We start from the raw sequence: 24,064 nt of genomic DNA, 5'->3' as shown, positions 1-24,064 counted from the left end.
TTTGTAGTATAGCTTGAAGTTGGGAAGCCTGATTCCTCCAGCTCCGTTTTTTTCTTTCTCAAGATTGCTTTGGCTATTCGGGGTCTTTTGTGTTTCCATATGAATTGTAAAATTTTTTGTTCTAATTCTGTGAAAAATGCCATTGGTAGTTTGATAGGGATTGCAATGAATCTGTAGACTGCTTTGGGTAGTATAGTCATTTTCACAATATTGATTCTTCCAGTCCAAGAACATGGTATATTTCTCCATCTGTTTATGTCATCTTTCATTCCTTTCATCAGTGTTTTACAGTTTTCTGAGTACAAGTCTTTCGCCTCCCTAGGTAGGTTTATTCCTAGGTATGTTATTCTTTTTCTTGCAATGGTAAACGGACTGTTTCCTTAATTTCTCTTTCTGATCTTTCATTGTTAGTGTATAGGAATGCCAGAGATTTCTGTGGATTAATTTTGTATCCTGCAACCTTACCAAATTCATTGATTAGTTCTAGTAGTTTTCTGGTGGCATCTTTAGGATTTTCTATGCATAGTGTCATATCATCTGCAAACAGTGACAGTTTTGCTTCTTCTTTTCCAGCTTGGATTCCTTTTATTTCTTTTTCTTCTCTGATTGCCATGGCTAGGACTTCCAAGACTATGTTGAATAAGAGTGGCGAGAGTGGACATCCTTGTCTTATTCCTGATCTTTGTGGAAATGCTTTCAGTTTTTCACCATTGAGTATGATGTTTGCTGTGGGTTTGCCATATATGGCCTTCATTATGTTGAGGGAGGTTCCCTCTATGCCCGTTTTCTGGAGAGTTTTTATCATAAATGGGTGTTGAATTTTGTCAAAAGCTTGTTCTGCATCTATCAAGATGATCATATGGCTTTTATTCTTCAATTTGTTAATATGGGGTATCACATTGATTGATTTATATATACTGAAGAATCCTTGCACCCCTGGGATAAATACCACTTGATCATGGTGTATGATCCTTTTAATATGTTGTTGGATTCTGTTTGTTAGTATTTTGTTCAGGATTTTTGCATCTATGTTCATCAGTGATATTGCTCTATAATTTTCTTTTTGGGGGGATATCTTTTCCTGCTTTTGGTATCAGGGTGATTGTGGCTTCGTAGGATGAATTTGGGAGTGTTCCTCCCTCTGCATTTTTTTTGGAAGAGTTTGAGAGGATCAGTGTTAGCTCTTCTCTAAATGTTTCATAGAATTTGCCTGTGAAGCCGTCTGGTCCTGGACTTCTGTTTGTTGGAAGATTTTTAACCACAGTTTCAATTTCATTACTTGTGATAGGTCTGTTTATATTTTCTAATTCTTCCTGCTTCAGTCTTGGAAAATTGTACCTTTCCAAGAATTTGTCCATTTCTTCGTGGTTGTCCATTCTAATTTTATTGATTTGCATCCTCTCCCTTTTTTTCTTGATGAGTCTGGCTAAGGGTTTATCTGTTTTGTTTATCTTCCCAAAGAACCAGCTTTTAGCTTTATTGATCTTTGCTATTGTTTTCTTCACTTCTATTTCACTTATTTCTGCTCTGATCTTTATGATTTCTTTCCTTCTTCTGACTTTGGGTTTTCTTTGTTCTTCTTTTTCTAGTTGCCTTAGGTATAGGGTTAGATTGTTTATTTGAGATTTTTCTTGTTTCTTGAGGTGAGACTGAATTGCTATAAACTTCCCTCTTAGGACTGCTTTTGCCACTTCCCATAGGTTTTGGGTGGTTGTGTTTTCATTGTCATTTGTTTCTAGGTATTTTTTAATTTCTTCTTTGATTTCTTCAGTGATCTCTTGGTTATTTAGTAGCGCACTGTTTAGCCTCCACGTATTTGTGGTTTTTACAATGTTTTTCCTGTAATTGATTTCCAATCTCATAGCGATGTGGTCAGAAAAGATACTTGATACGATTTCAATGTTCTTAAATTTTCCGAGGCTTGATTCGTGACCCAAGATGTGATCCATCCTGGAGAATGTTCCATGTGCGCTTGAGAAGAAAGTGTATTCTTCCACTTTTGGGGGGAATGTTCTATAAATATCAATTAAATCTATCTGGTCTATTGTGTCATTTAAAGCTTGTGTTGCCTTATTTGTTTTCTGTTTGGATGATCTGTCCATTGGTGTAAGTGGGGTGTTAAAGTCCCCTACTATTATTGTGTTACTGTTGATTTCCCCCTTCATGGTTGTTAGCATTTGCCTTATGTATTGAGGTGCTCCTATGTTGGGTGCATAAGCATTTATAATTGTTATATCTTCTTCTTGGATGGATCCCTTGATCAATATGTAGTGTGCTTCCTTATCTCTCGTAACCGTCTTTATTTTAAAGTCTATTTTATCTGATACAAGTATTGTTACTCTAGCTTTCTTTTGATTTCCATTTGCATGGAATATCTTTTTCCATCCCTTCACTTTCAGTCTGTGTGTGTCCCTAGGTCTGAAGTGGGTCTCTTGTAGAAAGCATATATATGGCTCTTGTTTTGTATCCTTTCAGCCAGTCTGTGTCTTTTGGTTGGGGCATTTAATCCATTTACATTCAAGTTTATTATCGATATGTATGTTCCTATTACCATTTTCTTAATTGTTTTGGGTTTGTTTTTGTGGGTCTTTTTCTTCTCTTGTGTTTCCCATCTAGAGAAGTTCCTTTAGCATTAGTTGTAAAGCTGGTTTGGTGGTGCTGAATCCTCTTAGCTTTTGCTTGTCTGGAAAGCTTTTGATTTCTCCGTCGAATCTGAATGAGATCCTTGCTGGGTAGAGTAATCTTGGTTGTAGGTTTTTCCCTTTCATCACTTTAAGTATATCCTGTCACTCCCTTCTGGCCTGCAGAGTTTCTGCTGAAAAATCAGCTGATAACCTTATGGGGATTCCTTTGTATGTTATTTTTTGGTTTTCCCTTGCTGCTTTTAATATTTTTTCTTTACATTTAATTTTTGTTAGTTTGATTAATATGTGTCTTGGTGTGTTTCTCCTAGGGTTTATCCTATATGGGACTCTCTGTGCTTCCTGGACTTGGGTTACTATTTCCTTTCCCATGTTAGGGAAGTTTTCCACTATAATCTCTTCAAATAATTTCTCAGACTCTTTCTTTTTCTCTTCTTCTTCTAGGACCCCTATAATTTGATGTTGGTGTGTTTCATCTTGTCCCAGAGATCTCTGAGATTGCCTTCAATTCTTTTCATTCTTTTTTCTTTATTCTGCTCCTCGGCAGTTATATCCACCATTTTGTCTTCCAGCTTACTTATTCTTTCTTCTGCCTCAGTTATTCTGTTTTTGACTCCTTTTAGTGTATTTTTCATTTCAGTTTTTTGTGTTGTTCATCTCTGTTTGTTTTTTCTTTAGTTCTTCTAGATCTTTGTTAAACATTTCGTGTATTTTCTCAATCCATGCCTCCATTCTATTTCTGAGATTCTGGATCATCTTTACTATCATTACTCTGAATTCTTTTTCATGTAGATTGCCTATTTCCTCTTTATTTATTTGGTCTTGTAGGTTTTTACCTTGCTCCTTCATGTGTGACTTTTTTTTGCCATCTCATTTTTTTTTTCCTTTTTTTCATGAGTGGGATTGTGTTCCTGTCTTACTGGTTGTTTGGCCTGAGGCTTCCAACACTGGAGTTTGTAGGCTGTTGGGTAGGGCTGGGTCTTGATACTGAGATGAGGACTTCTGGGAGACCTCACTCAGATGAATATTCCCTGGGGTCTGAGGTTCTCTGTTAGTCCAGTGGTTTGCACTCGGAGCTCCCACCACAGGAGCTTCAGTCCAATCCCTGGCTTGTGAACCAAGATCACACAAGCTGCGTGGCGCAGCAAAAAAAAGGAGAACAATAAGAAAGTAAAAAATAAAATTAGACTAGGAAACTAATGGATATGTTAGAAAAAATATAAAAATAAAAATATAGATGAAACAACAATCGGAAGGTAAAACGGAACCACAATAGTAAGAAAGAGGAGGAGGAAAAAAAAAAAAAAAGTTGAAAAGGCCTTGGCTGTGGAGGGCAGGGCCTAAGTAGGGACAAGGTTTGGGCAGTGGGTGGGGCCTATGCTTAGGACCCACAGGGCTGGAAAAGGCCCTGGGGGATGTGGGGGGTGTGGCTTAGGCTCAATGGAACAGAAGGGGCCCAGGCGTGCCTCCCACCTGTAGTCTCAGAGGGTGGGGGACCCCACCTGGGAGCCCAGCAGGCTTCCTGGGTTCGAGTAGGTGGGGCAGATGCCCTCCGCTCCTCTCCTGCTTCTCTGGTCCGGAGGTCCTGTCCCACCTGCCTCTCCTGATCTCTTTGGCCTCCCTCCTATGTCCCCAGGACCCACTCAGCCTGGAGGGGGCTTTGGAGGATGGGGGACCAGCCTGGGAGCTCAGCAGGCTCCCCGTGCCCAAGTAGGCAGGGCAAACGCCCTCCACTCCTTTCCCGCTCCTCTGGTCCTAGAGGGCCCCTGCTGCCTGCTTCTTCTGTTCTCTCCTGGCCTCCCTCCTATATCCCTAGGCCCAACTGGGTCTGGAGGGGACCTCTGAGGGCATAGGACCCGGTCCCAGAGCCAGGCAGACTTCTCCGGCCGACTGGGCAGGGGAAACGCTGTGCCAGCTCCCCCTGATCTGAGCCCCAGAAGGCCCCTCCAGGCGTGGGAACCCCTCCCCCCTCTAAGCCACCCCTCAGGGCGCTGGCCCTGTCTGGCCTCCACTTCTCCTCCCCCCTCAGTTCCCCCACATCCTACTGGTTCGCTTGGGGGTTCTTCCTGTCTCCTTGGGCGTCAGGGTGCCCCACCAGCGTCCAGCAGGCGCCCTAGTTGTGGGGAGACGTGAACTCTGTCTTCCCACACTGCCATCTTGACTCCGCCCTATCCCATTTCAGATTTAATTTTTAAATTGGGTTCTGCTGACTTAAAATAATTGAGACTGTCTAAACTTAGAGAAAGAAAAAAATAGTGAACTAGGGGTAATTTACAATCAAACACTGATATTTCAATAATTCACTTATCCAGTACATACTTATTGAGCATCTATTGTACATCAGGATGGGGGAGGAAAATATAATTTCCTCTACTTTTCTAGGTTCTTCTGGCTGGTCCAAGAATTAAAGAAACATTAGACAGATTAATAGGAGAAAATCAAATTTTAATTATACGCATTCAGGGATTCCATAAAGATATGGGGCCCAAGGACAAGTTAGACAATTGAAGCTTATTATGCCATCTGAGAGAAGGAGAAGAGGGTAGGGGTTTGGGACTTCAAAAGAAAGAAAGGCAACTACAGGAAGATGAAAAAGAGCAAATGTTTGGTGAACAAAAGTTTGCTAGTAAATAAATATTTGCTGGGCCATGCAAAGTCAATAGGACCCAGAGAGGACTTTGATCAAAGAGGCAGAGCTACGTTTCCCCCAGTCTACCACACCTAGCTCATATTATACTTTAGTTATTTATGGTGATAGTGCCTCTTCCTGGAACAGGCCCTTTATCTAAATTCTTTTAGGCAGTAAAGGGGAGGAAGTAAAAGCTCTTCCTGAGCCTTTTGTTTCTTAAAGACAATCAGCCCCAAATAATCCTCAAGACAAAGAGACATATTTGGGGGTGGCAAGTTTTGTTCCCTTACATCAGGCACAGAGAAATCATACATGGTTAACAAGATAAAATTCCTGCCCTTAGGAAATTTCCAGTTGAATAAGTAGACATTATTATATAAATGGAAAAATATACAATACAATGCATATATACATGCTATAAAGAAAAATAAAGAGGGACAAGGAGATAGGATCTAATGGGTAGTTACTTTTGATAAGATCATCAGGGAATGTCTATCTCTGATAGGAGGTGGCATTTGAACATATTCCCAAAATATGTCGCTAGTGAAAAAGCACTTCAGACTGAAGGAGCAATAATTTAAAGGACGAAATGAGACTGGTGTATTCAAGTAAGCATTAAAAAAATCATATAAATAGAGAGGAAAAAGCACAAAGGCAATGGTGGGTTTGGTCAGAAAGGTAACCAGGAGTCAGACCATGGAGGGCCTCACAGGCTGACATAAGGACTTGTTCTAAATTTGATGGAAAGCAACAAAGGGAGTGTTGGGTTGCACCACACAGGCCTGCAAGCCCTGTACTTGCCCAGCATTAATACTGAAGAAAGAGCCCTGCAGTCAGTGACAGAGACATCAATGGTTTAATAGGTGGGGGATCTTACACGTCTGAAGAAAGAAGGTCTTGGATTGACACCCCATCGTGGACAGCAGACTGCAGGCAGGACATGGCAGCAGCCTTCCCTCTGGGGCAGGAGAGGGAGCTATCAGTTATAGGGGGAACTGACCTCAGGTTAGCTCATCAGTTACCAGGTGAACCAGCAGAGGGGCATGTCCCTCCTAGCCCCTCGGGCTAATGACCTTCACTGGGCATATGTCTTCCCCTTTGATAAACTATCATAGTGGAGTTCTTCTGATCTGACGATTAGAGCAATCACTACTTGGAGCCATGGTCAAGTACATAAGCATTTACTGGTTAGGCTCCATGATTAAGAGGGAAGGTCAGTCATATGAGTACGGTGTAGGTGAAGCAGGGACTGGTCGAGCAGGAGATGTACAGAGAGCAAGAGAACAGCCATTTTTGGTGGCCTGGTCATACAGGGAGAGACTAATGTAAATGTGATTTATATTTTTAAAAGCTCACTCTTGGTTGTTGTTTAGACAATAGAATCGGGCAGCAGGGAAGGTTGCAAAAAAGTTGCAAGAGAGAGAGTAGTTTAGAGGCTGGTTCAATAATACAGGAGGAGGAAGATGGTGACGTGGACCAGGGAGTAGCAGTAGAAATAGGGAGAATGAGTAAAACACAGTATACATGTTGAAGGTAGAAGCCTAGAGGACTTGCTGATGAGTTGCATGAAGGCTATACAGAAGACAGAATCAAGACTGACTCTTCAATAGTTTACCTAAGCATCCCTCTACCTGGGGCTGCCATTTGTTAAAATGAAGAAGATGGAAGATGGAGCAGGCTTGGTGGGGGAAACAAGGGTTCTATGGTGGGAATGTTTACCTGTTTAACATCACAAATGTCAAATAAGTTAGAGCTCACAGAAGGTCAGAGGTGACTTAGTAAGCCTCATGCCTACACGGCCCACATTTTTCAGAACTTGGGCCACAAGAAGGTGGCCCTCATGTTGCGATGCAGTTATTCCTGAGAAGGAAAGGGGGAACAAGGAAACGGTGGGGAAGGAGAGCGCTTAAGCAAACAGTCAATTTCAGGGAACACATCTCATGTTTCAGAATCTGTCACATTTTTAAACCTAGCAAATAGCAAAATTGAGGGTCTGCTCTGACAGTGTCAGATTTTGTGTATCTGTTGTCAAATATATCAGTCACTGAAGATAAGAGATGAAAAAAACTACAAATAAATGATTACAGAAAAGGAAATACGCTGATCCTCTTTCTTAGACAGTGGTTGATTTATTTCGAACAGTATAGTGCTGTGTTACAGTTGACATGTTTTTTGTACTGAGCCTAGACAGTGAATCTCAGATTGCTGAGCTCAGATGTGAAATGTGTCACAAGTATTACAAAGATATTACTACAGATTTCATGAAAGTGTTAAAGCTTACTATTAATAAGTCTTTTCTGTTTGAATCAGGGTTAATATATCGATAAAATTCCCATACATTTGCTTTCTGCAGTGCTTCACTGGGAGAGAATGAATGGGTTGGGATGACAATTAGTAATTCATCTGGCTTGTGTGAATGTGCTTAGGTATACACTACCCATTTGTGCTCTGAAGGTGGTAAAGTTTAAGAAATACTAGTTTAGACAATTAACTGCATAGACTTAGAAATGTTAAGATGAACTATTTTCAGGCCTACCTTATTAATGTGCTTAACTTAAATGTGTTAATAGTCACCAGTGTCTAATAAATGAGGCAAGACAACATTTCCTGAGCTCTCAAATTCTAAACACTGAGCAATTTGACTCATAGCTCAGATAACAGGTAGATTCTAAACATGCCACTTTTAACAGGATTTTAAGGAAATCCACAGAGCAGCATGTATTTGTGACTTTTACCCCTCTCATTTCCCAACACAACTCTTCTTTTTCTTAGGAATAACAAAATTTCCTAAGAAAAAAATTGTACAGAGAAGAAAGTCATAATTAGATTTGATTACTGGCTTTTCTTAACAGACAATGAAGCCTATTCAACCATCATAATCCCAAGCATCCAGGGCATCTCTCAACAACTTGAGTCTTTGCCATATTTATATGTGTACATTCCCTAATCCGATTCAAATTCACATCTGTTCCAAGCTCTTTCATTCTACCCTCTGGAGCTCCCTAGGCATCATTAGCAAATTCTCCTATCTCCTTAATTTCTTTTCTGAGTGTTTTGTTTTGTTTCTTTGTTTCTTTCCTGAGTGTTTTAGCTCTAATTGAAACTTGGCTATATCTTGAAGGACACTCTCTCAAATGGGGGTGATTTTTCTTTCACACCCCACAACATACAAGCCTGGAAGTGTCATCCTTGTTTAAAGCTACTTATACCACCTTCCTAAAAATCCCAGCTTTGAGTAAGTGATACAGCCTGTTTCCCGAATTCATCTGCTGTTGCCTCCCAGGCGTCGCATTTCATTAAGTGCTGCCTCTTGATGATCAGGAAACACTGACTTTGTTTCCACCACTCTTCTGTCATCCTTCTTGCATGTCTCAATAGCCACATGGATAATCCTTCAAAACGCTTGAGAGGCCTTGATCTCCTTAGTCCTAGTGTTCTTTTCCATTGACCACATCCAGACCATAGTCATACACTGGACATTGTCATTCCCAATAACTGTACCACCCGGAAATGTCTTCATGTCAAGCAGTCCACTTCTTGATTGTAACATCCTATCTGTACAGCCTTGTTCTGCCACTTCTTCTGCTTCAACAACACTTCACCCTCCTCTCTGGGATCTCCAACCTATTAATTCTACACATTTTCACAGCCACTCCTCCTATCATATCCTAGGTCCCCATTTCACCCAGGTTAGATGATATGGGCATCACTGCAATTATTTAATAATTCCCTTCCTGTTATCTTCAACTCCCTGGCCCTCTCTCCATCATTCTCACTCAGCAAAACCTCCACACTACTCTATGCCTATCCTGTGCCTGCACTGACTTGCTAATGGTATAAGTTTTACATTTATGACCATATAGTTAAGTGGGCCCCTCTGCTGTGCAGCAATCATACTGTATTTCTGTTATGATTTTTGCTCTCCCACCCTCTAAGACAATTATCTCACAACTCTCCTCTTCTCAATCTCAGCCATTCTCTACTATCTCCTTTCTTAATTTGAAATTGGAGGTTGCAGAGAAAAATGGACGTCTTAATACTGACACAGTCAAGGTTTCCAGGCATTACTCATTTTCGGTGACAATGTGAAATAAATTATATAAGGGTACTTGATATAATAGCCTTCATGTGAATATAGGATATGAATACAGTGTGTGATATATAAGATGTGAATATGTATGTAATCAGTATATATAAATAAATAAATTGTATACAAATATACTGTATTTAGTTTTTAAAGGTATATATTGATAAATTGATATATAGTGTATAAATAATATAGTATATAATTATTGTTTATTAATACAAATTTAAATTCCATTACTGTACGTATTCTTTATACACTTAGGATCAAAACAAATGCCCTTAAGAAGAACAAAGTGTACTAAGTATTTTGAATGTACCAATTCAGTTTAATTCTTAAGCATTTATAAAAAAATGCAGAGAAAAACAAATCCCTAATAAGGATCTGCTGGTTTGAGGGATTTGTAATTTTTACATTGTTGAACAATGAGGTTATCGAGTAATATAGGATTCAACAAACTGCAGCCTATCGGCCAAATCTGGCCAGCCATATGTTTTTGTAAATAACATTTTATTGGGACATAGCCATGTTTATTAATTTATATGTTGTCTATGGTTGCCACTGTCTTGCAAGAGTTGAAAAGTTGCAGCCAAGATGGCATATGGTTCACAAAGCTGAAAATATTTTCTACCTGACCCTTTACAGAGAAAGTTTGCTGACCACTATGATATTGATTATGGAGACTTCTTTACATGATTAAAATTCTTTCTAATCACAGATTTTTTTCACTACAGATAAGAGGGAGAGGCAAAGTAACGATACTTTAAAAGGTAAAGCAATAATTTCATCTTAAGTAGTCAAAGTAATTGAAGCAAAATAGAATGGTGATGGAAAGGCCTGCATAATTCAAGTGGTTGCTACAGTCTTTATTTCGGCCTATTCCTCATTGTCATCCCCACCTCAGCCTAAGCAAACAGCGTTGTAAATGACTCAAGCCCAGGCACAGAAGTGTTAGACAGCTTGGGCTGCCATAAAAACATACCATAGACTTAAACCACAAAAATTCATTTTCTCACCGTTCTGGAAGCTAGAAATCTGAGTTCAGGTTGCCAGCATGGTTAGGTTCTAGCAAGAGCTCTCTTCCTTTCTTCTTGGCTTGTCGACACCCACCTTTCGCTGTGTCCTCGTGTGGAAGATAGAGATCTCTCTCTCTTCCTCTTCTTATAAAACACCAATGCTAATGGATTAGGACTCTACCCTTATGACCTCATTTAACCTCAATTACCTCTTAATTACCTCCTGTCTCCAAATACAGTCACAAGGAGAATTAAATCTTCAACATATGAATTTGGGGGACATACAATTCAATCCATAGCAATAAGAATTCATGATTTGGTGTATATCCAAATTTCTGCTACAGACATGGAGTATTGGTTTTGCCCAGGAGAGGAATTTTGCTCATCAAGTTTCATACCATTTACCAGCTGGCTTATTAGTATTAATAAAAATTAACAGGTTATATCTCAATGTACTTAAGAAGCTAAATGATCCTAAACGTTATCAACCTACCAATTATTTTACAGCTTAGTGAGTATTTTTCTGTCTGTAAAATAAAAAGAATTGCTAAACTATTTAAAAGCTAAAACCATCCTATTTTATACTCTTGAAGACACACTCTAGGTCACTCATGAATTATTTCCCATACGAATATAGAACCCACAAGGAAAAATAATAAAGCCAATAAAGAATAAATCTAAGTTGTAAACCATTAAAATTCCTCCAACTGAAAAATGGCATTTGGGACTCAACGGCTCTCAAAATTACCCTTCAAAAAGCTTAAACGCCCTAAGCTTTAAGGCGTAATATTTACAACTACCTGTAATATTTACAACTACCATATTGGATTTGCTCTGCTTGTATATTGCAACCTCCCTTACTAAAGTTTGTTTTACACTTCAGTCTGCTTTACATTTCAAAGTCCATAAGCAGCAGCAACAAAATTCTCAAAGAGACAGGAATGAAAAATTTTGAGACTAAAAGATGGACCAGTAGTCCATTTTACATTTGAAATCTCTCAAAAAGCTTTAGTCTCGGGCTTTCCCTGGTGGCGCAGTGGTTGAGAATCTGCCTGCCAATGCAGGGCACACGGGTTCGAGCCCTGGTCTGGGAAGATCCCACATGCCGCGGAGCGACTAGGCCCGTGAGCCACAATTGCTGAGCCTGCGCGTCTGGAGCCTGTGCTCCACAACAAGAGAGGTCGCGATAGTGAGAGATCCGCGCACTGCGATGAAGAGCGGCCCCCACTTGCCGCAACTAGAGAAAGCCCTCGCACAGAAACAAAGACCCAACGCAGCCATAAATAAATAAATAAATAAATAAAATTTTAAAAAAAGAAAGTTTTAGTCTCAATCCTAGATCCCCCAGTGTCATGGTAGATAAAGTCATAATGTTAAAACTTTAAAAAATAGCTGATTTTTTTTTTTAATGAGAATGGCATTTTTTTTCAGCTTTTTTTTTAAAACATCTTTATTGGAGTATAATTGCTTTACAATGGTGTGTTAGTTTCTGCTGTATAATAAAGTGAATCAGTGATAATACTTCATTCAAATGATTATATCACTTCTACATTAGCTAGAATTTTTTTTGTAACATTCTTTTTACTTTGTAATAATCTCCCAATATCCATCCACGGTGAATTTTATATGGTTTGCTGAGGATTTGTCTCCTATATTTGACAAGGGAGTGAACAAAATACGTACACCTCACTCAGGTTACAATAGCACATCTGCTTCTCACCTTACAAAATTATAAGTAGATATTCTATGGTTTACAGCAAGGATGTTTATTTCCCATTATTATCTGATAAGATCAAAAGACTTTAATGCCAAAGGCAAAGGGATGCCCTGATTATGATTACCACTTAGAATTCCTAAACCTTAGAAATTATAATCAATAAGTAATCATGGCAAATCTTTACAGTGGAAACATCTGAAAAGTTCTGAATTGGAAAAGGAACACTATCACAATTACACTGGAACAAAGAAAAGAAAAAAAAAATGTATTTTGACTCTTTCTCTCCTAAGAGCATTTTGCCTTAATTGACTTTTAGATACTTAACCTTACTTTACATAACTATCCCTCAGTCTCAGTTTCTTGAAATGAAGCTATTTGGAAAAACCTTCTGATCTCAATATAAGCTATTTTAGCTCTCAAGTTTATGGCAATAGTCACCTTTCTTTTAAAACTGCCTGATTGGCAGTGCTTCTGTCAGCAGTAATCCCCAGCCTAGACCTTAATGAAATGGTCCTCCCTTTCTCTAGGGCTTTGGATAGCAATTTGGCTATAATTAATTCCAGATCGACCAACGGCCAGTGGAGGAAGTAACTCACTCTCAGAAGAGGATTATTATAACCACAATTTTGTTCTAAATACAGCTGCTCCATCTAGAAAACACAGAAAATACAAATTATTTATCTTGCTATGTTAATTTCAAATGAGCAAGAAAAAGAGAAGGAGGCATAAAAACATTGTTTCCTTTCATTGTAGCTACACAGAAAAAGTAAGCCACAGGGGGGAGAAAAGAAAGCTAATAGTTTTTCAAACTTGTCACAATTTTCTAAACTGTAGTTGAAACTGACATCAAACCTTCATTTGAAGTCCTTTTGTAAAGTAGTAAACTCTGTTGATCCTCCCTTCAAAATATTCAGAATCTGCCCATTTCTCACCACCTCCACTGCTATGACTCTGGTCCGATACAGTATTAATTTCTCGGATTAATATAATAGTTTCTCTCTGCTTTGGGTTTGGCTCCCCTTCCCCCAACAACCTGTTCTTCATGAAACAGCCAATGTGATCCCTTAAAAATGTAAGTCATGCCAGATCATGCCTGCTATGGACTGAATTATATCCCCCCAAATTCATTCGTTGAAGCCCTAACTCCCAATGTGATGGTATTTGGAGATGGGACCTTAAGAAGCAGGTATTCAGGTTTAGAAGAGGTCAAAAGAATAGGGCCCTCATAGTGAGATTAGTATTCTCATAAGAATAAGCACCAGAGAGCTTGCTTTGTCTCCCTCTGCCATGGGAAAACATACCAAGAAGGCGGACGTCTGCAAACCAGGAAGAGAGCTCTCACCAGAACTCAACCATACTGGCACTCTGATCTCAGACTTCCAGCCTCCAGAACTGTGAGAAGATAAAATTCTGTTGTTAAAGCCACCCAGTCTATGGATTTTGTTATGGCAGCCCAAGCCACTAGAGCAATGCCTTTGCTCAAAATAAAAGTGAATGTCATTCAGTGGCTAACCAACAGGATCCTTCACCACCTGGCACAGTTACTTCTCAGACTTCATCTCACCCCACTCTGTCTCATTCACTCTGCATCAGGCACACTGGTTCTTCAACAAGTCAGATACCCTCTTCCTTAGAGTTCCCACACTCTTTCAGATTTTGAATCAAATGTCACCATTTTCAGCAAGGCATTCCCTGACCATCCAACCTGTTTAAAACTTCAACCCCTCCCCCCACCAATATTTCTGATACTTGCTTCTCTGCTTTATTTTCTCTAGATTACTTATCACTTTCTAACATTATATACTTATTTTATTGTTTGCCTCTCTGCCCTATTAAAATATAAGCCCAATGAGGATGGGGATTGTTGTCTCTTTGGTTACCTGCAGATTCTTCAGTATCTAATAGAACAGTATCTAGTATATAACAGGTATTTAACAACGTTATCAAATCCATGAGTAAATGTTGTTTTCATTTCAAAGAACAACAAGAGCTCATAGACAACTAGATACTTATTTCATTTTCAGATTGCAAAATCATCCCAGGTACAAAGTATGGCCTCTTAATAGCCTCAGTCTAGAGTCGCCAAGATAATAAACCAAAAGCTCAATACTTCTTCTTGGTATCAACTCACCCATTTTTCACCAAATATTTCCTTTACATCAATTCTAATCGGAAAGTTGCTGCAACTATAACTAATTCAGCTTTCACCTCTTTCACTTGTATTTACCAAAAAAAGAGTTTCCTTGGTAGTTTAAATGAACATCACCATTATTTCTTTGTTTATTCTGTTAAAAAGAAATCATATTTTATTTCATTCACAAAGTAGCCAAAGCTTTGCCTTTTTCCCCTTTCTAGTGTGGTAAAGATAGTTAAAAGAGAAAGAAGTCAGCGATTACTCATTCATTCAACAATAATTTATTGATTACCTACCTTGGGCCAAGCACTGTTCTAGGCAGAGAGAATAGAGCAGAAGACAAACAGACAAAAAAAATGTCTGTTCTCATAGAACATTCACATTTGGCAAAGGAGGAGAGGTAGCTTGGAGACAGATAATAAATAAAACAAAACATAAATAAAATACATATTAAGGAAGATAATAGAAAGTGCTATGGAGAAAAGTAAATCAGGGAAGAGAGATGGGAAGTGATTGGCAAGGCTGCAATTTAAGTAGGGGGATCAAAGAAGACCTCACTGGAAAAGGTGATATTTCAGTCATGCACATATCTGAAGGAAAACTGTTCTGGGCTGAGGGAAGAATGAATGCAAAGACCCAAGGCTGGCACATGCTTGGTATGTTGGAGAAAAAACAAGGATGGCACTGCAGCTGAAACAGAGAGAGTGAGAAGGAGAGAAGTAGGAGATAAAGTTGGAGTAGCAGCAAGTGGCCATATCCTCAAGGGTCTTGCAGGCCAAAGAAGAATTCTGGATTCTACTCTATTATTAATGGGAAGCCACTGGAACGTTTGTGCAGGAGTGCAACACCACCAGGTAAGTCCAATATCTTTCCCAAGAACTCAGTAAATTCAAGTATCTCACGTTCTCGTACCACTTTAACTTCACATCTCAGTCAGGTTGAACTCTTCACCCAGGCAAGAATGAGAGTAGTAGCTTTGGAAATGCGGAGAAGTGATCAGACTCCAAATACACTCAGAATGTGGAACCAAAAGGATTTGTTGACGGTTTAGATTAGTAACATGAGAGAAAAACATTACAAGTCTAAGGATTTTTTTACCTGAACAACTTTTGAAGGGATGAAGCTCCCCTTTACTGAGATGGGGAAGATTATGGAAGGAGCAAGATAGTGGTTTAATATCTGAAGCTAAATATGAACATGTTAATTTGAGATATTCATTAGGCATCCAAATGTAGCTATCAAATAGTCAGTAGAATGTAGAAATTTGGAGTGGAGGAGCAAGAACCAGGCTGGAGATGTAAATTTGGGAATCCAGCATCAGCAGATGGCATTTAAGCCATGAGGCTGGATGAGGTCCACCAACGTAGGTATCAAAGAGAAGAGGTGCAAAATCTGAGTCCTGGGGCACTCCAGTATTAAGCAGCTAGAGAGGGGAAGAGGAGGAGAAACTGGACTCGGAAAGAATGTCCAGTAAAGAAAAACGAACCCCCAAAACAGGAAAATGTGTTGCCCTGGAAGACAAGTGAAAAATGTGTTTCAAGGATTTGAAGAGAACAACTGTGTCAGATGTTGTTGACAGCTCAAGATGAAGATTGAGAATTGGCCATTGGATTTAGCAATGTAGAAGCATTACTGAACTCAACAAGAGCAGTTTTAGTATAGGGTTGGGGGCAAAAGCCTGATGTAGAGTGCACTCAAGAGACAAGGGAAAGCAAGAAATTGGAGTCAGTGGAGACAGACAACCCTTTCAAGCAGTTTAGCTGTAAAATAAAGGAGAGAATGATATAGTAGCTGCAGTCAGTGTGCATGTGTGTGGTTAGGCTGAGAGAAATAGCACTACGTTTTTAATGCTGATGGGGAAAGACCCAACAATGATGGAGAATTGAAGATCCAGGAAAGAGAAGAGAGAATTGCTAAAGGGATGTCCTTGAGCAGGTGAGAGAGGATGGGATCAGGTGCACAAGAGGAGGAGGTGTCCATTACTGGACCAACACCACTCAACCCATATTAATAGGAAAGAGAGCAGAGCGTATGGCACAAGACTCGTGCAATAACTACATAGGAAAATGTTGAAAGTAGTTATTTCCTAGCTTAATGGCAAAGTTGTAAGGGCCAGATACCTCTGTTGGAATATGTAAAACAATGCCTTGGAGGCATCTATAAATAAGCCCTGATTAAGTTAAGCACTTTCTAAAGTTGCATTCATTTTCAGGATAAACAATATTTCACAAAACCCTGACTGAATTCGTGAAAATATACTTAGGAGTAAATCCAAAGTTGTGAAGCTCTGAAATTCTTAAAACCAGAGAAGGAGGGAGGAGGGCAGTAAACAAACTGAACAAGTAACAATATTGGCAAACTAGCTAAATAATAAAAAAACTTCTCTTTAACTAGACTGTAAGCTTCTAGCGGAAGAGGCCACTGTTGCTGAGTACAATATACATAGTAACTACTCAATAAATGCTGTTGAATTAATTAGTTAATTCAGTTCTATAGCTGGTTTGTGTTGCATAAAATTCTCCACCCAGTGTACTTGTGGTTTGCTAGTTTATAGCAGTAATAATCTTATGCATCATTCCCACTAAAAGGCATTGTTTTCATTGATTTATTTCTTTTTTTGTATTAGTAACTGAATATTATAAACATTGAGCATCGTATATATGTTTTGTCTGCTAGTACAATCTTGGAAGCGTGTAGCATGTAATAGCTGCAAAACAGCTTAACAAGAACAGTTAAATGGCCATATTATAGAATAATTAATGAAGGGGGAAATGCCTTGCTAAATTGTGTTAAAATACTTGTTAAATATTGAAGTAACTGTGTCTGTTTTAACAGGGTTTGGTGGTGTTTCAGCACAAATGGTTATCAGAGTGAAGGGTAGGAACATATAAAAAATATTTTCTATTAAAAGACATGAAAACTGTTGAGTTGATGAGAAAATCACCACACGAAGGGTTTTTCAGAAATAAATTACCTTCATAAAATTGGGAGACTATAGTTATTTGATTCCAAAGAGGGGGAAAAGGATAGTCATTTGAAGAAACTTATTTCTCTAAAGTACCTGGTAAACTAGAAGGCAAAGAACTGCCTCATCTGATTTCCTAAGAAATGCACTAGTAATGTTAACCTACAGAGATCCTTATGTTTGTCTCCACCAAGAAACCACATCATTAAATAGCTCCAGTGTATATTCAAATATTTTTAGGGATTCTGGTTGAAGGAAGCATCTTGGGAGTGAACAGACATTATACATAATTAGATCAGACTATATAAAGAGCTTCTAGAGATTTTATTTTAAAAAGCAGTGTTAACTTGAGGCTATCAACAAAACATATATATAGCACTCAATATTTACCTAATCAAAAGGAAGGTAAGAAAAGTCATCATTTAAAAAAATTAAGCCTCAAATAATAACTCAAGTATGAGAGGTATAATTAAAATGAGAATAGTATTATATGATTATCACCTCAAATTAAAAACAACAATTATACCCATTACTTAAAGAAAAAAGATACATAACCACAGAGAGTGAAATGTATAGCAGTCAATACAAATATTTTCTGAAGGAAAAAACTCCAAAGATTTACTACTTGCAAATAGCAAATCATCATCATCACCATCAACATCATCATCATCATCACCTCCATCATCAACACCACAATAAAGAAATGGATCTATCTGTTATAGCTTGAACAAAACTCAGTCATTCAAGCTAGCCTCTCTTATTCATGAACTTCAATAGGGCAATTTATCCCATAGCTTATCTATTCCATTATAGAAAAATAGATAGACTCCATCAACATGACACATAGAGCCTAAGGTATCCATGGCTTTCCCCACCACACAATTCTCAAAATCACTTCTCCCCTTTCTTTTCCACCTCTGATTAAATCTGTTTCTTTTTTCAGGACTTTCGTAAAGATAAGGCTTCTTTTTATGTCCCTTTCATGCCTACAGCATCGTGCAATGATTCCACATTCTTAACTACATGGATCTACATTTTTGCCCCACAAAACTTTGGAGGTTGATTATATTCTATATAGTGAGTCCCTAATCCATTAATTCCTGTAAATATCATATTCTCTCCTTAACGAAATCACAACCTCCTTGAAGCCATAAATTCTTGTTACAAAATACCTGTGCTCCCTCTACAATTACAGCACTGTGCCAAGGAAGTAACAAATTCTTCATAAAAGCATGGTGTCCTGAAAAGAAGCAATCAAGCAAACTCCTTTATGAAACATATTGATTTACAAAGTAGCAGCAAAAGAAAACTGAAAACTATTATAATTAATTGAAATCTAAATAGGATGAATAACAAAATATTCCAATACAAACCTGAGTCACTTTATCTGCCACCTAATTGACTTATTAAAAAAAAAACTATCATGAAAAAACATTTAAAATACTCAAATATATCTTCTGATTGATGAAATTATGAGTTATAAGACATGTGCTTATTTATTTTTTAACAAATTTTCTATAAGGATCATATATTACTTTTTAACATCAATATGAAATTAACAAAAATAGTTACTACATTATTCCTCTAGCAATCAGATTACCTAGTTTATTAAGGTGACCCATATTTTAATCTCTGAATTCTCAAAGTTCCTGGAATCTGTTTCATCAGAATCCCAAGAATCTGGAGCCAGAGAACCTGGGTTTGAATTATAAATCCACTAATTCCTGCTGTGTGATCTGAGTACATTACTTAGTCACTTAGTGCCGAAATTTCGTCACCTGGAAAATGAGAGAATAAGAGCCACTACCTCAAAATGCTGTAATAAAGATTAAATGGGTTAGAATGTACAAAGCCCTTAACGGTGGCCCACATTTAGTAAACACAAACCCATTTGTTTTTGTAGTTGTGGTCAGTAAGTTTTGGGGATAAGAGAAAAGATAAGTTAATTATAAGTCTATAACAACCTTCTTTTAAAGTAAACCTCCATGCCTCAGAGAGTTCTCATGAAAATAGGGCACAGAGCTATAGAAAGGCTTGCTGTACTGTACCAAGTAGATTCTATACCTCACATTACAACTTAACAACAAGAAAGAGAAAATCTCTACAAACCTCCTACTAATAGTTTTAACTACCTAATGGAGAGATTTAAAAACAAATCCTTACACAGCACACCCTCCTGCCTATCTGGGTTTTAAAATGTTAAAGGAATATCCTTATGCAACAAGGAGAATCAATATTGTCCCAACTGCAAGCATCAGAATTCCTCTTAGGGAACTACTCTGATAACCTACTTGGAGCGGAAACTCAAATCCTTAGAGCTGAGCTAGCATAAGATGATACAATGGCAGAGAAAGTTAAGACTATTCAGCATTAGAAATGAAAAAAAAAAATTGGGGAAGAGAGCAGATATTGCTGAGTTTATGACAGAACAGCAAAGTGATTTTTAAGAAAAGAAGGATTCAATATTACATTTTAAGGGTTTGTTTGGGGTTTTTGCAATGTAATGCCCTGACATTTACATATGCGCACATCCCCGCAAAGCACCAGTAGAATCAGACCAACTGGTGGAGGTCTGTTTGGGGTTTTCTAATGCAAATCAAAAAAAAGAGGCAAGTTCCACAACTCCCTTGACATCTGGGACAGGGACAACCTGTGAGGTAAGGGTGTGATCTGTTCACAGAAACAGTTCTTCTCAAGAAGTGAGTATTTTTAGAACACAAATATTTCTCCTTCCCTCTATTTCCAGAACCCTCCCCATGGAGAATTTTCAGAAACGCTGATCTGTGATCTGTACTCACTGTCTCTAGTTGCAGCATCCACCCCATTTGTTCTTGAACACACCCATCAGGTTTTTGACCTGAAACTGCTCTTGCCCAGGTCACAGGGTAGTCTCAGTGAATGAACAATTCTCAGTCCTCATCTATCTCGACTTACTACAATTTATCATCTGCTTTTCTGTGAAATACTTTCTTCACCAAATGCCCAGAACATCTAATATACCTATTTCTTTAGTGCCTTAATCACTTGCTTCTTCTCAGTAGCCTTTACCAGCTCCTAATCTCTCTAACTGCTAAACGGTTCCTATTCTCTTTTTTTTTTTTTGTCTGCATTCAGTCTTCATTGCTGCGCGCGGGCTTTCTCTAGTTGCGGCGAGCGGGGGCTACTCTTCGTTGCGGTCACTGTGGTGGCTTCTCTTGCTGTGGAACACGGGCTCTAGGCACACAGGCTTCAGTAGTTGTGGCACACAGGCTCAGTAGTTGTGGCTCGCGGGCTCTAGAGTGCAGGCTCAGTAGGTGTGGCACATGGGCTTAGTTGCTCTGCGGCATGTGGGATCTTCCCAGACCAGGGATCAAACCTGTGTCCCCTGCATTGGCAGGTGGATTCTTAACCACTGCGCCACCCAGGAAGTCCCTCCTATTCTCTTTTCTACCTGCTCTCACAGCCTTGGTGATCCCATCCAGCCTCATAGCTTTATACATCGTAAAATGCCGGCAAATGTATATCTCTAGCTGGATTACTCAGCCAAACTCCATATTTGTAAATTGAACTGTCTACTTGAGTTTCTTACAGACATCAAGTTGCCACCTAAATGTTTAATAGACGTATCAGTCTTTAAAATGATCTCTTTCCACAATCCTTCTCTCTCAGTAAATGGCAATTCCATCCTTCCAGTTCTTAGGCGCAAAACCTTGGAATCACTCATGGTACGTCTCTTTCCCCCAAATCCCACATCCGGTTCATCAGCAAATTTGCTGCCTCTACTTTCAATATATGCCTAGAATTAGACCACTTCTGACTACCTCACGCTTAATACTCTAGTGCAAGCAATATCAAATTTTCCCTGAATTTTGCCATAGCCTCTTAACTGGTTTTCATGCCTGTGCCCTTTCCCCCTGCAACAGGATCTCTCAATCTCAGCATTATTAATATCTTGGGCTAGATAACTCCTTGTTGTAGGAGGCTGCCATGTGCATTGTAGGATGTTCAGCAGCTTCCCTGGCAATAGCACACACTCCACCAGTCCCCCTTGAGCTGTGCAAAACAAAATGCCTCCAGATATTACCAAGTGCCTCTGAGGGACAGAATCACCCCTCAGTGGAGAACCATTGCCCTAGAGTGTATTCAACCTAGTGACAAGAGTGACCCTTTTATAACAGAAGCCAGATTATGTAATACCTCTGCTCAAAACTGACCAATAGATCTCCATCGTACCCTCCTCAAAAACACAAACAAACAAAACAACAACAACAATAAAAAAAACCAAAGTCCTTACCACAACCTGCTGGCTCTACAGGATCTGTCACCTACCCACTACTCCTTGACCTCATCTCCTATTTCTCACCCCTTTACTCACTCCGCTCCAGTCCTCCTTGCCTCTTTGCTGTTCCTCAAATACATGAACAAAGTTCCCATCTCAACGTCTGGGCACTGTGTTGCCTCTGCCTAGAGTCCTCGTCCCATGGTATCCACTTGGCTTACTCCTTCACTCCCTTAAGTTCTTTGCCCAAAAGTCAGCTTCCCAATAAAGCTTTCCATATTCACCCATTTAAAACATTCAGTCTTTCCCCATGCCCCATGTGCTCCCACACTTCCTATCCCTCCATTCTAGCTTTATTTTTAATGGCACTTATCTCCATCTGACATGCTATGTGGATCACTAATTGCTTAAAGGTCTGGCTCTACCTAATAGAATGTTAAGCCCCAGGTGGGAAGTGATTTTTGCCTTCTTTTATTTGCAGCTGCCTCCCAATGACATAGAAAAGTGCATATGTGAGGTACTCAATAAATGGTTATTAAATAAATGAGGGAAGGAAGGAAGAAGGAAGGAAGGAAGGAAGGAAGAGAGGAAAGAGGGAAGGAAGAAAGGAAGAAGGAAGGAGGGAGGGAGGGACAGGAGGAAGGAAGGGGGAGGGGGGAGGGAGGGAAGAATAGGTGTCTTGGAAACCATCTTAGATCTAAAAAGTCAAGGCAGATACAGCTGATATCTAGGATACATCTATATTCATCATGTACAAAGACTGAGTTAATGTCCATAGAATTCATTGAAAATATAATTTGTAATGTACAGTAGAAAGTAAGGATTTGTCAAAATGTTTCTGTGCTTCGGAATTTTTATGTAGGGAGCATTTAGAAAGTATATTTATAAATCCATTAACATATAGCTCTAAATATTTAAAGGTATATTAAATAAGTAGAACTTCAAGAGAAATTTTACAAAGTGCAGGGGATGTGGAAACTCCCCTAGATACATGAAAAGGAGTGTGCTGGGATTAGTCAAATCATTCAATTATATACACCATAAGGTAGCTTAACAAGTAATAGTAACAGTGAACAAAGCTCTTTTCTACAGATGAAAGACTGCATAGTTCAATTGTGAGTGAAAGAGAGGAACAGAAATGCTTCCTGCTGCAAGCTGACAGTTACATGGAACCCCCTGAAGTTATAAATTGAGTTCCTCTACTAATTACTGGTCTGAAGGGGACAAAGATTCACATTTTATTTCTCTTGCTGAACATGCAACATAAGTACTCGTGAATTTTACATTAGGGTCAAGCTGGGAAGTTCCCAGACCGTTTTACCTGGTGTAGAGAACAGTGTCACCCCCGTGCAAATGAAGTCACGTCTTCCTTTCTGCCTTGGGTGCCTACCAGGGAGATTTCAGTGTAACAGATTCTAATAGGGAAGTTGATATAGAGGGGAAAATAAAGAAGGAAGAACAAAACATAGATCCTATTTGAAATAAAATTTTGTTTAGAAATTTGAAAGGAAATCTTAGGGATTCTAAGAGCACATGTTTCAAAAGACCTCAGAATTTTGTAATATCACTCATTAAAACTGTATGCTACACCCATTGATAACAATATCAACCATTCTATCTACTTTGTGAATCACTGATTATAAGACCAATAAAGCTACACAGCAGGCAGGTACTTTAGTGAAATAGGCCCATCTCCAGAGACAAGAACCTGCAGTTCAAATGCTAATACTTTTGACCAGGTAAGCACTTTATTTTTGTCAATGAGTGATAACTTTTATGTGGATGCTGGTTAACAACACTCCTGAGAAGGAAAATGGATGGGGGACGAGGGGTGAGGAACAAAAAACGGTTGTGATATTAATATTTCAAAACAGGTTTTCTGAGAAGAAAAAATAGGTTCAGCATTTCTAATGGGTATATATATACCCTTTCTAACTTCCTGGAACATCTCAGTTCACTCCCTGTAAAAGCAGCAGCTTCATGCAAATTAGGATAACAAAATTCATTCATGTATTCATTCAACAAATAATTATTGAACCTACTCACTTTGTAAAAGAAAGAAATGTAAACATATTCATGGTGAACACAATCTCCATCATTGCAATTTTCCTCCTCTCTTGTTTTTATTCTATTTACTGTAACTGTGTACTCAAAATATGACTGAACAAAAATAATCTAATGGATGACTAATACATTCAGGGCTGACATGTGAGAATTAGGAAACAGAAACTAATCAATGAGTGCCTTCTTAGTGTAAAACATTGTATAGTTCTGGGAGTCATCAAGACCCAGCTTGAAATCCCAACTCCTTTTCTTACGGGCTGTCTGAGTAAATGAAAGACTCCCAGGTCTCAATTCCCTTATGTGGAAAATGTTCTAACGGTACCTACCCACAGAGCAGTTGTGAAGATTAAACGAGATGTTGGCAAGCACCCCTTCATAGTGCTTATTCAACAAATTAGCTCTTTGGGTTATCTTTTGGAATCTTAAACTCACGTAATGACTTTCTTAATTCCTATGAGCACTTTTTGGCAAGACTTAAAAACACTGAATTTTATTTTACCTCTTCAAGAAGAAACTGTTTTCTGTGCTCATCTTCTCTAAAAATATAACCGTTAG

General features: G+C 38.8%; 1 protein-coding gene across 1 annotated transcript in view; it reads right to left on the bottom strand.

Annotated features, from left to right (window-relative positions):
- TRHDE (thyrotropin releasing hormone degrading enzyme) overlaps positions 1 to 24,064 on the bottom strand; it is a 404,783-nt gene that overhangs the window by 247,225 nt on the left and 133,494 nt on the right. The gene's annotated exons all lie outside the window — the stretch shown is intronic.

The sequence above is a fragment of the Balaenoptera musculus genome, chromosome 10 (assembly GCF_009873245.2).
Source record: "Balaenoptera musculus isolate JJ_BM4_2016_0621 chromosome 10, mBalMus1.pri.v3, whole genome shotgun sequence".
NCBI classification, from domain to species: Eukaryota; Metazoa; Chordata; class Mammalia; order Artiodactyla; family Balaenopteridae; genus Balaenoptera; species Balaenoptera musculus.
Note: the sequence above shows the minus strand (reverse complement) of the source record. Positions and strands in the feature narration are given on the sequence as shown.